The sequence below is a fragment of the Colias philodice genome, chromosome 3 (assembly GCF_061535455.1).
Source record: "Colias philodice isolate Cphi_HAF_F1 chromosome 3, ilColPhil1 Martin Lab GWU primary, whole genome shotgun sequence".
Taxonomy (NCBI): domain Eukaryota; kingdom Metazoa; phylum Arthropoda; class Insecta; order Lepidoptera; family Pieridae; genus Colias; species Colias philodice.
The window spans coordinates 13,003,070-13,016,536 of NC_143088.1; the positions used below are offsets into that span (position 1 = coordinate 13,003,070).

The 13,467-nt window shown below is 32.0% G+C and overlaps 1 protein-coding gene and 1 long non-coding RNA gene across 3 annotated transcripts in view; one reads left to right on the forward strand and one right to left on the reverse strand.

The window, feature by feature from the left end:
• Positions 1-13,467, reverse strand: part of LOC149490081 (uncharacterized) — a 417,590-nt gene that overhangs the window by 224,563 nt on the left and 179,560 nt on the right. The window lies entirely within an intron of this gene.
• The window catches only part of LOC149490084 (uncharacterized), a 238,421-nt gene that overhangs the window by 860 nt on the left and 224,094 nt on the right, over positions 1-13,467 (forward strand). The window contains exon 1 of one of the 2 annotated variants that reach the window (XM_089714902.1): positions 123-227. The exons of the other annotated variant lie outside the window; for it this stretch is intronic. The gene's annotated coding sequence lies outside the window, so the exon portion shown is untranslated. Of the gene's footprint in view, positions 1-122; positions 228-13,467 lie in introns of those variants that run through there. 2 annotated transcript variants of the gene reach the window in all.

Genomic DNA, 13,467 nt, shown 5'->3' on the forward strand with positions numbered 1-13,467 from the left:
GTGTAGAAACACCAAAGTTATACATGAAATACGCTATAAGTCATCGCGCGTGAATACAGAATATAAAATAAATTATAATAAATCTGTAGAGAGGCCAATTCTGTACATGAAATATATTAAAAAAAAAACTATGAAGGGGTGATAAGGAATCGCTACTGATGCCAAAAATGCAATAAGTAAAATTTTTGTCTGTCTGTCTGTCTGTCTGTCTGTCTGTCTGTATATTCGTTATAGAAACAAAAACTACACGACGGATTTTAACCAAATTTGGCACAATTATTCTTCATACTCCTGGGCAGGTTATAGTAAAAGAATCATGTAAATCGGTGTAGAAACACCAAAGTTATACATGAAATACGCTATAAGTCATCGCGCGTGAATACAGAATCATGCCATAAGGATTATTTTTGTGTATCAGTTGCCGCGTTCGACGCGCTTCGCGGCGGGAGCTATAAAAAGGCGGCGGGTCTGCACCCGTTTCGCGTTGTCACGGCATCACGTGTGAACGGCTGAACCGATTTCGATAATTCTTTTCTATTATATTCCTTGAAGTACGAGGATGGTTCTTATGTAGAGAAAACGTAAATATGTACCACGGGCGAAGCCGGGGCGGACCGCTAGTATAAAATAAATGGTTTTGTTGTTTTTTGATTTGGCATTTTTATTTAAAAGAATACGATTAACAGTTGTCTCTGTTAAATGTTGGTAACTTTTTATGCATAATTCACTATTTATTTTTCTACCAAACCATCGATATCGGTATCGGTATCGGTATCGCCGATACATTACTACAAATATCGGTATCGGTATCGTATCGGCAAAATCATGTATCGTTACATCCCTAGTTAAAAGGTAAATTCTATTCTTGTAGTAGCAAGAAATGCATGGATTGTATAAATAGAGAAAAAACAACTGTTTCCTTAAAATAATGTCAAGAAAGAAAGGCAATTTCAAATTATATTGTAGATATTAAAGACCTATACAATACGATTATACCATTTACGAAAAACAATTCCTCCCTTTTTGCAAAGTCAGGTAATGAATTGAAAAAATTGATGTTACAAATTTTTTGGCGTCAAATGCGACCCCTAACCGTCATATTGATGGAAAGATATTCAATTTTGAACCTTAAACTTTAAAAACGACTGGCGGATCGCCTGTTTATCATAATGCTATTCAGACATCGTAAAAGCATTGCCAAAGTTACAACCTTCCCGACTTTTTCACACATTGATTCTTGCAAAAACATGGTAATATCGTGACTGTGTGATATTTGAAAGCGTACGAGCGAGCATCCAATTTGCACGTAACTTTCCCTTGCGTGATATTATTATCCATTGCGCGTTGAACAGTAAATTCAGATGCTCTTAACAATTTTGTTCTTACTGGAGCAGCAATGGAATAGAGTATGGAGAAATGGTCGTTAACAATTTTAGTAGCAATATAAAGCCCTTAATGGCTAGTCAAATAAGAAGCTCTGGTCTTATTTACGTAACACTTGAATGGGTGACTTTGCCCTTATATTCGATGTGAGGCTGAAATTAGAATAATATGGCTGTAACGAAATATATAACTTTAGTCAAGTAAAATATTAACACAATTGTTTCTTGTTTAATTTGATTTATTTATTAGATTAGGCTGTTTTAGTTTACCTTTGATCGAATAGTTTTTCATCCCATTATTATAAGTGACTAGCGGTCCGCTTCGCTCGTGGTACTGTTTACGTTTTCTCTCCATAAGAACCGAACCATCCCCGTATTTCAAAGAATATTATAAAGAAAGAATTATCGAAATTAGTCCACCCTTTCACGAGTGATGCCGTGACCAAGGGAAATAGAGATTCATTTTTATATATATAGAGATTTTATATATCTCTTTTATTTTAGTTATTTTAAATCGCTTTATACCTAGGCACTTTTAAAAGTCTCTTTATTTTACTCTTTTTGTCCAAGTCAACAACCCAACCAAAATTTTCATCAAAAATATTATAAAAAAACTTAAGGAAATAAAGATATAGATAACAAAAAATGTTAGAATGAAATTCCTTATATCCTACACAAAAACATAGCACAGATTCCTTTGTAACTTCAAAAGTACTGGAACTATCGGACTAGTAGTTGGGCTTATTATGCGTAATGCGCTAATTCTGCCTCTTCAAGTACTCAAGGATTCCTGGGAACTCGGAAAAGTCGCTAAAACTAGACTTCAGGACGCACTCGAGTTTTTTGTGAGCGCTAAGTTAGAACTGTTACTTGTGAATGTCTTTTTTTAGAGATTTATCTTTAGTATTGTACTGAAAACTTTGTGTGAATATTGAAATGTATGACAAATTAATGCTATCTCAGCAATTCATTTTAATTGGGAAATATCTTTATATTCAATTAAAATATATAAAACGAATTCGTATTTCATTTCCCTTGGTCACGGTATCACGCGTGAACAGCTAAGCCGATGTCGCAAATTTTAATGTTTGTTATTGTCAAAAGAAGGACCCAATCAAACCTAAAAACCAATGAAATTAATCAAGTCTGTAAAGTATGGCGTAACATGAGTACAGGCAATTCTTTTTACAATCAAAGAAATGGGTTGAAGCTATTTTATAAGAATGGTTATATCACATTTTGTAGATATTTGTTCTTATAGATAATATTGTAGTATTCCATGAGAATAGACTTTCGCATTTATTAAATAAAATCCACATTTGAGTGTACCAAGTTTTGAACTAGACTACCATACAAGAATTTAATATATTCCTTCTGGGTTAGTTACTCCTTAACTTGTTACTTTATATAACAAAAAATACGCTCCTCTTCAATATATATTATGACCGTAATAATAATTCGCAGAAATATACAAGGTTTCTGGAATAATCTAAGACTTACATTGACTTAAATAAATTGCCTCACTTCGGGGCTCTACATTCAATATCAGTATTATTACTTTCTTCAAATGTTGCAAGAATGAAATTTATCGTTATCTCAAAGAGAAAGTTTTTCTTAATGGAAAAGTGGGGACATTCTGCTAGATTCGGAAAGACCAAATTGATAGGAAACTTGTCAACAAAAACGGTGACATTAAAACTTGGTGGTTTTTGGGACTGTTCAAACCTTGGGGTTATTCGGATTCCTGCAAGTTGCTGAACATGCAGTTGGAAACTTATTTTAATGCTATGATACTTTTTACTATTGAGCTGAACAAGTTATACTGTTAGTAGTTCAGAAATCATTTTATAGCTAAAATTGACGAATAGAAATGCGGTAAAGATTCTTCAGTAGTGATAAACTGGTATCTCATTTATTAAATTTTGATCGTTATATTGAAGTGAAACTTCTTTACGCGCGTTTAGTGTAAAATTTCAAAGTCGCGTCATGCTAATACCGTCACGTCATGGAGTAATATACGATTTTGGTATCTTTGAATTTTGCCAAGGAAGTTTCACTTCTGACGCGTGTGCGGCACTCATGTAGTGACAAACTGGGACCTCATTAATTCAGTTTTGATGGATATTTTATTTCAATTATCATCATCGCTATTTTCCCTAATTTCTATGCGACGAGAAATTAATCGATACACGTGTAGCCGATATTGCTAAGTTACCTACCTTCATTAAATTAAATATGACATTGTCAGGACATTCCTTCTTCATTATATTATTATTAAGAAATTACAGGATATTAATTTATTGAGATACGAAGAATTATTAATTATCGTACTAGAACTTAATAGTTATTTACCTACTATTAAAATGTTTGTATGTCTGTTACTTATAGGGTTTGGCAAATGTTCGTCTAATTCAAAATTGAATAATAAAATTACGGTTGCAATATTTGTCTCTATAACATAATAATTAATCATTACATTGTTTGAATAAAGTTCGCTTTCGCTGTTTGTCTGTTCTTAAAAATAGATCTTGGGTATCTTCATTATTTTGATGGCTAAAAGGTGATTCAAAAGGATGTTTGCGTGCGAAGCCAGAATGCGTTGCTAGTGCTTAATAAAATTGTCAATCCCGTCCCGTCAGTACGTCACAATTGTTCGCGAGAATTCGAGAACCTTCCAGAAGATATAAATGACGAACTTGGTATTCGACGGCGGTGCCCACAGTTCCCGAGTTATTTACATGTAAACTGTGATTGCCCTTTGTTAGCTTGACATGTCGGGTTTGAAGTTTTATACGTTCTTCGAGAATTACGGCACTTTGCTAGAATGATGTACGAATTGACTGAAACTTTAAGATGTTGTAAGTTATTTTCAGACAGTCTTGGTAGTTTTATTTAGGTGTGAACTAGTTTTAAGGGTGTTAAAGATACTTTGGATTAAAATGCTGCCTGATAAAGTACTTATTTATTATAACATGATCACATAAAGTTGTTCAGTAGATTAGAAACCATGTAGTGTAATCCTATTTTTATCCTCAGGTAGACACAGTCATCCTATAATATTTTAATTAGGTATTGTTTATATTTTTGCCCTTATTAAATATGAATAATGACTCTCCCAGTTTAAAAGTAATCAGGTAAATAATAAAGGTAAAAATTGTATACTTCCATGTTTTTATAATCATTTTACTGATTTATACATTATAGCTGTAAGCAAAGTCACTTATAAAGCCTTAATTGTTTTCAAACTTTATCTCAATGTAGTCGTATTACAACACCTAACATTTACAAAGAAAAAGTGTATTTTGCTACCATTCAATAATGAACCTTAGTTTATGGGTATAGAGTTGATAATCGCACAATAGCTCGTGTCTATGAAATCGCGTGTATGCCAGGAGAATAAAAAATTAAATATACGATAGAACTCATTTTGAAGCAGAGTCCTATTTCCTTTGATGTTTTATTGGTTCAAGCGCCCTTGTCACGGAATACCTCCATTTTATCTTTATTACACCTTCCAAATTATAAGAAAATATTTATAATGGAATTTTGAAATTTTATCGAACTCGTCAAGACGGTGTTGGCTGTATAGTTTCTGATAAAATTTGGACGATACAGGTCTGGAAGTACTGTTATCTAACTAACTATATTTGTGTCTCTAAACTAATGTTACTTCGTCTTTTATATTTTATATTAAACTCTCCTTTATTAAAACGATTTTTTATTAAGTATCTTAAAATAATAAAAAAGAGTGTGTGTACCGAGCAGACATGTCAAAAGAGAAACTTCTTTGGCATGATTCAAAGATAGGTACCAAAATCGTTGCCTCACTCCATGACATGACGGTATTGCCATGACGCGAGCTTGAAATTTTACTCTCAACGCGCCTAAAGAAGTTTCACTTCAAAAATTCAAAACCACAGTCCCATAAATTCTATCAAAACTTATCTAACACATAAATTAACCGCTAAACAACAGTCACGTAAAACCTATACATACGTACATCGTACGAGCAAACAGTATTCTTATACATATTAATTAAGTATCCCTAAGCGATAACACGTTGTGTCGACGTGTTGTAAATTATCCTGTCTCGACTACCCGCAGGTTCCATAAATTATACTTGGAATTAATAACGCACGTATGTAGGTATCATGATTATGTTTTACAATTATTTAATGGGTTATCTAATAATTAAAAACAGAGCTATGTGCCGAGCATGTCAGAAGTGAAACTTATTTGGCAAGATTCAAAGTTTCAAAATCATGACCATGACATGCCATGCTATGACCTTGCAAAAATAAGTTTAGAATATATCATCTTGAATATTTTTTTTTTTCATTATTTTACTCCAGTTCATTTTATTTTTTTGTTGTACAAAATAAAAATAGTTGTTTGTATGTCTGCAACATCGTAGCTCGCAAAGGGATGATTTACATTCAAGATCGGGCGCGGTTAATATTGAAACTTGAAGTTTTCGGTTATAACAGTAGTTAAGACCGAAGCCTATATTTAGTTGAATAAGTTTATTATCACATTTTATTATTTTTTATGATTTCTAAGCGAATTTTCGTTTCTCAAAGTGCCAAAAACAGTTCCTATAACATTTTTAGTAATATTAATAAATAAACCATCCGACAATATCGCGAAAGCCATAAAACTAAACAAACATTCATTATACCTAAATGGCACATGAAATTGATTGATGCATGTGACGTCACATTTGCATATTAATGTAATAGCGCACAGTATGTGTTGCTCCGCGGCGTTGCCTGGGGAAATACTTTAGAATTTGAATGAATTAAGAATAATAGAGTCAACACCAAAATATATTTGATTTAAATTTAAAAATACTAGTGAAGTAACACGCTGTGAAAAGTAACCGTAAAGCATACATATGAATTTAGAAATAAAATCTATGGCTAAGGCAGTGAGCTCAGTAAAAACTGTTAAAAAATATATTTTTTAACATCAAAACACTTAATCGTTAACTAAAACATTAAAAGCGGCGTGAAAAACTATGTAAAATCCATTATCTCCCCAATCTTTTAGTTTCATACGCCATAAATGCCCAAAATGATTTATAGCCCGCATAACGCAAGTACATTATCAACTATATAAATCAATTTAAACAAACAAACACGCGGACCGAAATTTATTACTTACTATAGATTACGGAGGCTTATTTTTAATAACGGGCATTGTGATTTATGACGTCAGTTCCCGGGTTAGAAAATTTTTGGCGGGCTTTTTTTGCTCATATCGATTCCGTGATTTCGGCTTAACTTCTCCCGAAAATGTTATGAGTTTTTGTTCAGATCGTAAACAAACGCATTCGTATGGAGAAAATTATTTCTGAGTGTTCCTGGAAAATTGTGACGCAATTTTTGATGATTCTTTGAAATTGTAGACGTTGATTGTATTTCCAGGGGTCAGGGTTAACCCAATTTTCGGAGGAAGTCTTTTTAGACTAGTGAATGTTAAATAATGGTTAAGTTCTTTGAAGATATTTTTTGTTACATATTTAATTTTTCGATGTAATTTTAATGTCCCATGTAGCAGCAAAATTGATATACCAAGTGTTTTTTAATTACAAGCGCGGTGGTATAAGGCCTCCTAAGCTACAATCAGAGCACAATAATTCTAAATAGCATACTAAAGTAGTTCTTTAAAGCAATGATTTCATTGAGAGGAAAACCTGCAACAGATAAATGCTTTAAGCTTTGCTGCAAGACATGCATTAAAGCTAAAAAGTTTCTCTTTTACGAGGAAATAAGAACTATATTCCTCAAGACATGTTCAGTTCACATCTCCAGAGTATTTCTTCATAACTCTTACACAAAGTACCTTCAAATGTGCCCTCGTCTCAACGTAATCCAGTTATAAGTTTCCAAATGGTATCCTACTGAGTTCGCCTTTTTCAGTCTTTAAAAATCTCATTAAACTCTGAATAACTCGAAACTTTAAACATGAAATCGAGAGCTCAATTCTTAACACATTTCTCATCTGTTTAAGGCAGTACTGAAGTTTGTATTTTCTTCAACAGTTGATCGACTGTACAAAGAACGTAATTATTAATCGAACTTAAGATTAATATCGCTAATCTTTGTATTGGCGTTAATTTATTTCGTCACAATTTTATGTCTTTAGGCTCCTAAATTTCAAGAGCTTTTTTGATTTACATTTTATGAGCAAAGTTTGAATATCATAAAATTATTAGCATATTTTCTAGGCGTCAAGGGAATTCACAGTTTTTTATGTTGCTGTTTATACTGGAAACAATAACTGTAACACGAAGTTTAGAAATATTATTATTAAAAGCTTTAAATTTACATTTTTTATTATGTGAACAAATATATGTAGGACGTGTGTATACCTAATTTATTTGCGTTGGATCCGAATCAATATAATAAATATTATGTAAGACAAAAAAGGTAAAATAGTGTCTACAAAGATACACGAGGCTTGACTTCTGTATCCTACATTTTGTTTCCATAAAAAATATAGTAATACAATAGCCCCTTGTGTATCTCAATAACAATCCTCTATTAAATCTCCCATTTTATTTGAATTTTTCCTTTGAGCTCTTAAACGTCTTCTATTACAAATAAGTGTGAATTAATGTGGACTTTCTTTTTAATCCAATAATAAAAACAATGGCTTTAATCCGATTTTAACGAACGCCGTCCACATTGATCAGTAATAATTACAAATATCTATTTATGTCCAACATAAAAAGGTATACTTTTTATTGTACAATAGGGGAGCGCTTGGCCATAATCTCGCCTGATGGTAAGCTGAGATGTGGCCTAAGATGGAGCGCTCTTCCCTAGAATGTACCTGTTCACTCACTCCTCTTGAAGACCTTCAAATTGTACCTGTTTAATATAGGTTTTGTCGTTATATGAGCATAGGAATTTGAAGGAGACATGAGACCTGAGAATGAGAAGTAAGCGAAAAATATATAGTGATTAAATACTTTTCTTGAACAAGAATTCAAAACTGTTAACCATACTTGTCAAGTAAAATATTAAAAACCAACCCTGCCAATATCATCTTCGAAATTTTCCGAAACTTCCCGTCATCATTAATAAACTTATTTAATATTCAATAGGCGTCATCTAATTTGATACTAATAGTATTAAAATTTGACGCAATTTGCATGTTCATTCCATTAATCTTGGTCCCAGAATAAATTAATTGACCCAAGATAGTCTGACCGGCTGTTCCTTGCAAAAAGAGGGTCTGCGGCTGCTTGGACCTCAACCCTTATCAAATGCTTATATATCGATCTTTTTGCGCTTATCATTGGGAATATGAAGTACAATGGAGTAATTATTGTTTTTTGTCGTTATGAAACGTGTGTACTGCTGTAAGCAAATTGTTGTTTGTCAAAGAGCTGTTATACTAGCTATAAGGAGCTGAGTAATTAAAGACTTTATATATAAAAATGAATCGCAAAATGTGTTGGTAAGCGCATAACTCGAGAACGGCTGAACCGATTTCGATAATTCTTTTTTTATTATATTTTTTGAAGTACGAGGATGGTTCTTATGTAGAGAAAACGTAAACATGTACCACGGGCGAAGCCGGGGCGGACCGCTAGTTTAGAATAGAATTGAAAATTGTTTATTTAGCATAGAAAATTAAAATATGTCATTGATAGAATTGAAAATTGTTTATTTAGCTTAGAAAATTAAAATATGTCACTAATAGAATTGAAAATGTTTATTTAGCATGGAAAATTAAAAATAATATGACACTATGAGGCTTAGCAAGCTAAAATTGTTCCCATTGTCACACATAATTCAAGCTGAAATTTGTGCAGTGCAGATAATATAATTTCGCAGTACGCAACAAATCTTAACATCAATATACAAAAAAACAATATAATTAACTCTCAATAGAAGACACCGCCCTATATCAAACAAGTCTAACATAAAGCTATACACTGATATTCGTTCCAATAAAAAAATCGCACATTCCAATTAAACAGAACAATTCCAACAAATAAAACGCACGACTCGATACAACGGAACAACCAACAACTATTACTTATTCATAGCTTCCTACACAATGTTACATCGAAAGATCCAATAAAGTGAACATTTTTAAAGCCGAGCTGTAGATATCGATTTATATCCTATAGTAATCTATACATACTAATATTATAAAGCTTTGGAGTTTGTTTATGTGTTTGACCGAACGCGCTAATCTCAAGAACCAGGGTTCGATTTGAAAAATTATTTCATTGAAGGCTATGTATCATCACACTATGACTAATAGCTGCGGAGCGATGCGGGTAAAACCGCGGGGCAAAACTAGTATTTATATAAAAATTAATAAATAAATCGTTTATAATCGTTAATATTATAATCGTTGCAAACATGGTATATAGGGGTGTTAAAATACATTATTGCAGCATGTTTAGCTCTCATTCAACGGCATGCAATGATACATTTTTCTAAAAAACAATAATTGAACGGATTTTAATTGGATTTGAATTTTTTTGAATTTTTTTTTTGAATTTTTTTTGTCTGCTTCAATTGATAAAATAACCCTCAAAGACTTAAAAACTTAAAAAAAAAGTCTACCAAGTTGGAGCCGAGTCAAAATACAAAGTGTGTTTGTTTCTTTGTCTTTCCCTCACGTTGCAAAGTTGAAAGTAGCGATTTTACGATATAGTATTTACGTCTGGATATAGTTACAATTATAGGCAGAGACATTGGCTATACTTTACCGTGGTGAAAAGTGTGATCTCCATCGGAATGTCCTTTTATTACGCGGGCAGAAAGTTCCATAATATTCCCACATTCACATCAATTTAGTACACCAAATAATCGTGACAAGACTACATCAGAAGTGTGTAATCTCACACAGAAGTTCATCTTGAACTGTGACCTGAAAGAGCTAATATAATATTCCGAACTGGTATGCTCAGTTCAGATTAGCATACCCTATACTTCGACTCAATGTGTTAGCGTAATGGGTGTTTTTGAACGATTTTGAATTTAATTCTATGTTTATTCTTTTAACCTAACGTATCAATTTTATATTCATAATTTTCTAGAGGGATGTGCATGTTCCTAAAATAGAAAAGAGTGACGGTGATTAATTATAGGGGATGTGATTTATCAAGTTACTATGTTGATCTATATAATTATGACATTAACACAGACGTAATTTTTCCAATATAAAGATAGACAGAAGACTGTCTATCTGTATATTTATCCAGTCTAATCAAAACTAATTTTAAATAATTTGGAAAATCCAAAAGTGCACGCCTCATAATTTTTTTTTAATAAAATTTATATATTAATTATTATTTTTGTTTATTTAATAACAATAAAATCACATCGAATCAGACCCTGAAAAATGAAAGGGTTCTATTCCTGAGCATACTCAAGCGTAAGAGAAAAAAAAAAGACTCGATTAGTAAAGTATTTCGGTCGCTATCGTGTTAACAAGAAAATCCTCCGCACATACAGACACACTGACGTCCAAGACAGAACTGTTTTTTAACTAGTTTAAATAACAAAAATGACATCAAAAATATATCATGAATGTTAAAAATAGTGTTTTTTCTTAATATGTGTGTGTATGTATTATCTTACAAGTGCAATGTATGATACATAAAGACATTTCAAGTTTGAAAAATCAGATGTTTTGCGCGAAGTGACAGTAGGTAGTACCCACCTCAACGCTTCGCTTATGAGGCGTGCAATAGAACTTTAACTGAGTGATATACATAGAATTTTAGAGCATAACATAATATTTTACTGCAGAAATATTAAAATGCGCAACGCGAAGTTGTTAAAATACCATAAATTAAATGTTAAGTTCGGATACGGTAAGATACGGTAGGATTTTACTTGATGATTAACATTTTAAAACTACAACAGATTCAGTCTTCATTAACCTTCTGTTACATCCCTTAATCTCTCCTTAATACATAGCGTAAATACTTGTATAGTATTCCATTATCTGTGGCATAAATACATTACGTTGCCAGTATTACAACATTGTCCAAACAATCTATAATCTCAATACTATCCGCGCAATGTGATCACAATTTTGACAATTAACATGGTTATGAAGTTATCAGGCATTTCAGTGTTTGACCGACGGTTAATTTGCGGAATGGTTTAAACTCCGTTTTAACTTCGGTAGCTATAACAAGCTGAGTAATAAATACTTTATTTTTGAAGTGAAACTTCTTTAGGCGCGTTGAGAGTAAAATTTCAAGGCAATATCGTCACGACAACCCGACAAGAGTAAGGCGATGATTTTGGTATCTTTGAATCTTGTCAAAAAAGTTTCACTTCTGACACGTGTGCTTGGCATACACGCTTTTTTTAGAATAGAACTTAAAATTATTTATTTTTAAAAGAAAGAATGATCAAACAGATTATATTATAGGAAGTATACAACATATTTCACAGGGAAGATAGTTTATAAATAATTTGGAAAATCCAAAAGTGCACGCCTCATATTTTTTTTTAATAAATATTTATTAATTATTATTTTTGTTTATTTAATAACAATTAAACCACATCGAATCAGACCCTGAAAAATGAAAGGGTTCTATTCCTGAGCATACTCAAGCGTAAGAGAAAAAAAAAGACTAGATTAGTAAAGTATTTCGGTCGCTATCGTGTTAACAAGAAAAAGGATCCGCACATACAGACACACGGACGTCCAAGACAGAACTTTTTTAAACTGTTTTTTAACTAGTTTAAATAACAAAAATGATATCAAAAATGTCATGAACGTTAAAAATAGTGTTTTTTCTTAATATGTGTGTGTATGTATTATCTTACAAGTGCAATGTATGATACATAAAGACATTTTAAGTTTGAAAAATCAGATGTTTTGCGCGAAGTGACAGTAGTACCCACCTCAACGCTTCGCTTATGAGGCGTGCAATAGCGTTCTTATTGATATATTTTTCCTTTGTACGAATATCTGACTCTGACACATAAGTGTCAGAGAGAGAAGAAATGAATAAACTTTAATATAAATTAAAGTTTATTCATTTCTTCTTACATAAGGGTAATGCTTCATATTATTGTTATTAAATTTCGGCGGCAGGATACACAGAAAAACAGTTTTGGATAATAATTTTCACATAAATAATTTGCATTATACTTTTAATTTATTATAATACTACAGTTACTCTAGCTCTACTACTCTAGATAATTTTAAGAAGATTTGTAAAATAGAATGTTACATACTTATTGTCTGTATCCAAACAGATACAAATCCAATAAATCAAAAACGATTCAGCCGTTCTTAAGTTATAAGTGGTGTAAATAAACTTGACTTTCTTTTGTTAGTAGCCATTTTATAAAATCATGCTCAAAATGAATATCTATGCAATAACTTTAAATGTCATAGAAAAGTAGAGAACTCCGAACGTCATTTTAGACATTTGTGTGCTGAATTTTAAATTATTTGCGTATTAAATTCATTAATTAAATTCCCAGAGTCACTATGCAATCAAGGTATTGATATCGGAACGGAATGCCACTCAAATTTGACGCTTAGTACTAGATCATAGAGCACACATTGATTTGACGTACAATTGCATATATTTGATTTCAATAGACTACAGTAATTATATTATCTTTGATAAACATGGACACACGGGCATTGAGAACGACAAGCTTATACATAAATCTAAATTTTAAAATGCAGTTTTCTTCGGGTAGTATTTTAGTGTTCCTGCCATGAATAGAGATTGTTCGTACTACATAAAGATATGTTTCCTTGAACTTTTAATACATTTTATACCAACATTTTGTCAAAAATATTGTTGATGATTAAACATGGCATACCAGCAGTGAATTGTACTAGGTTCGAAGTAAGTATTATTGCCAGTTCGGGGTGAGTATAGAGTATAGTAAAGCGTACGTGTGCATGGCGAAAGACGCGGGTTCGAATCCCGCCTCGTGATCGATATTCTTTAAAATTTTTCAATTAAATGTTATAAAACTAAATATCAAATAAAATTTTTTTCAATTAAATAAGACGTTGTACTGCTCAACATCAGAAAAATTGGTTCAACTGAACAAACATACTGAATGCA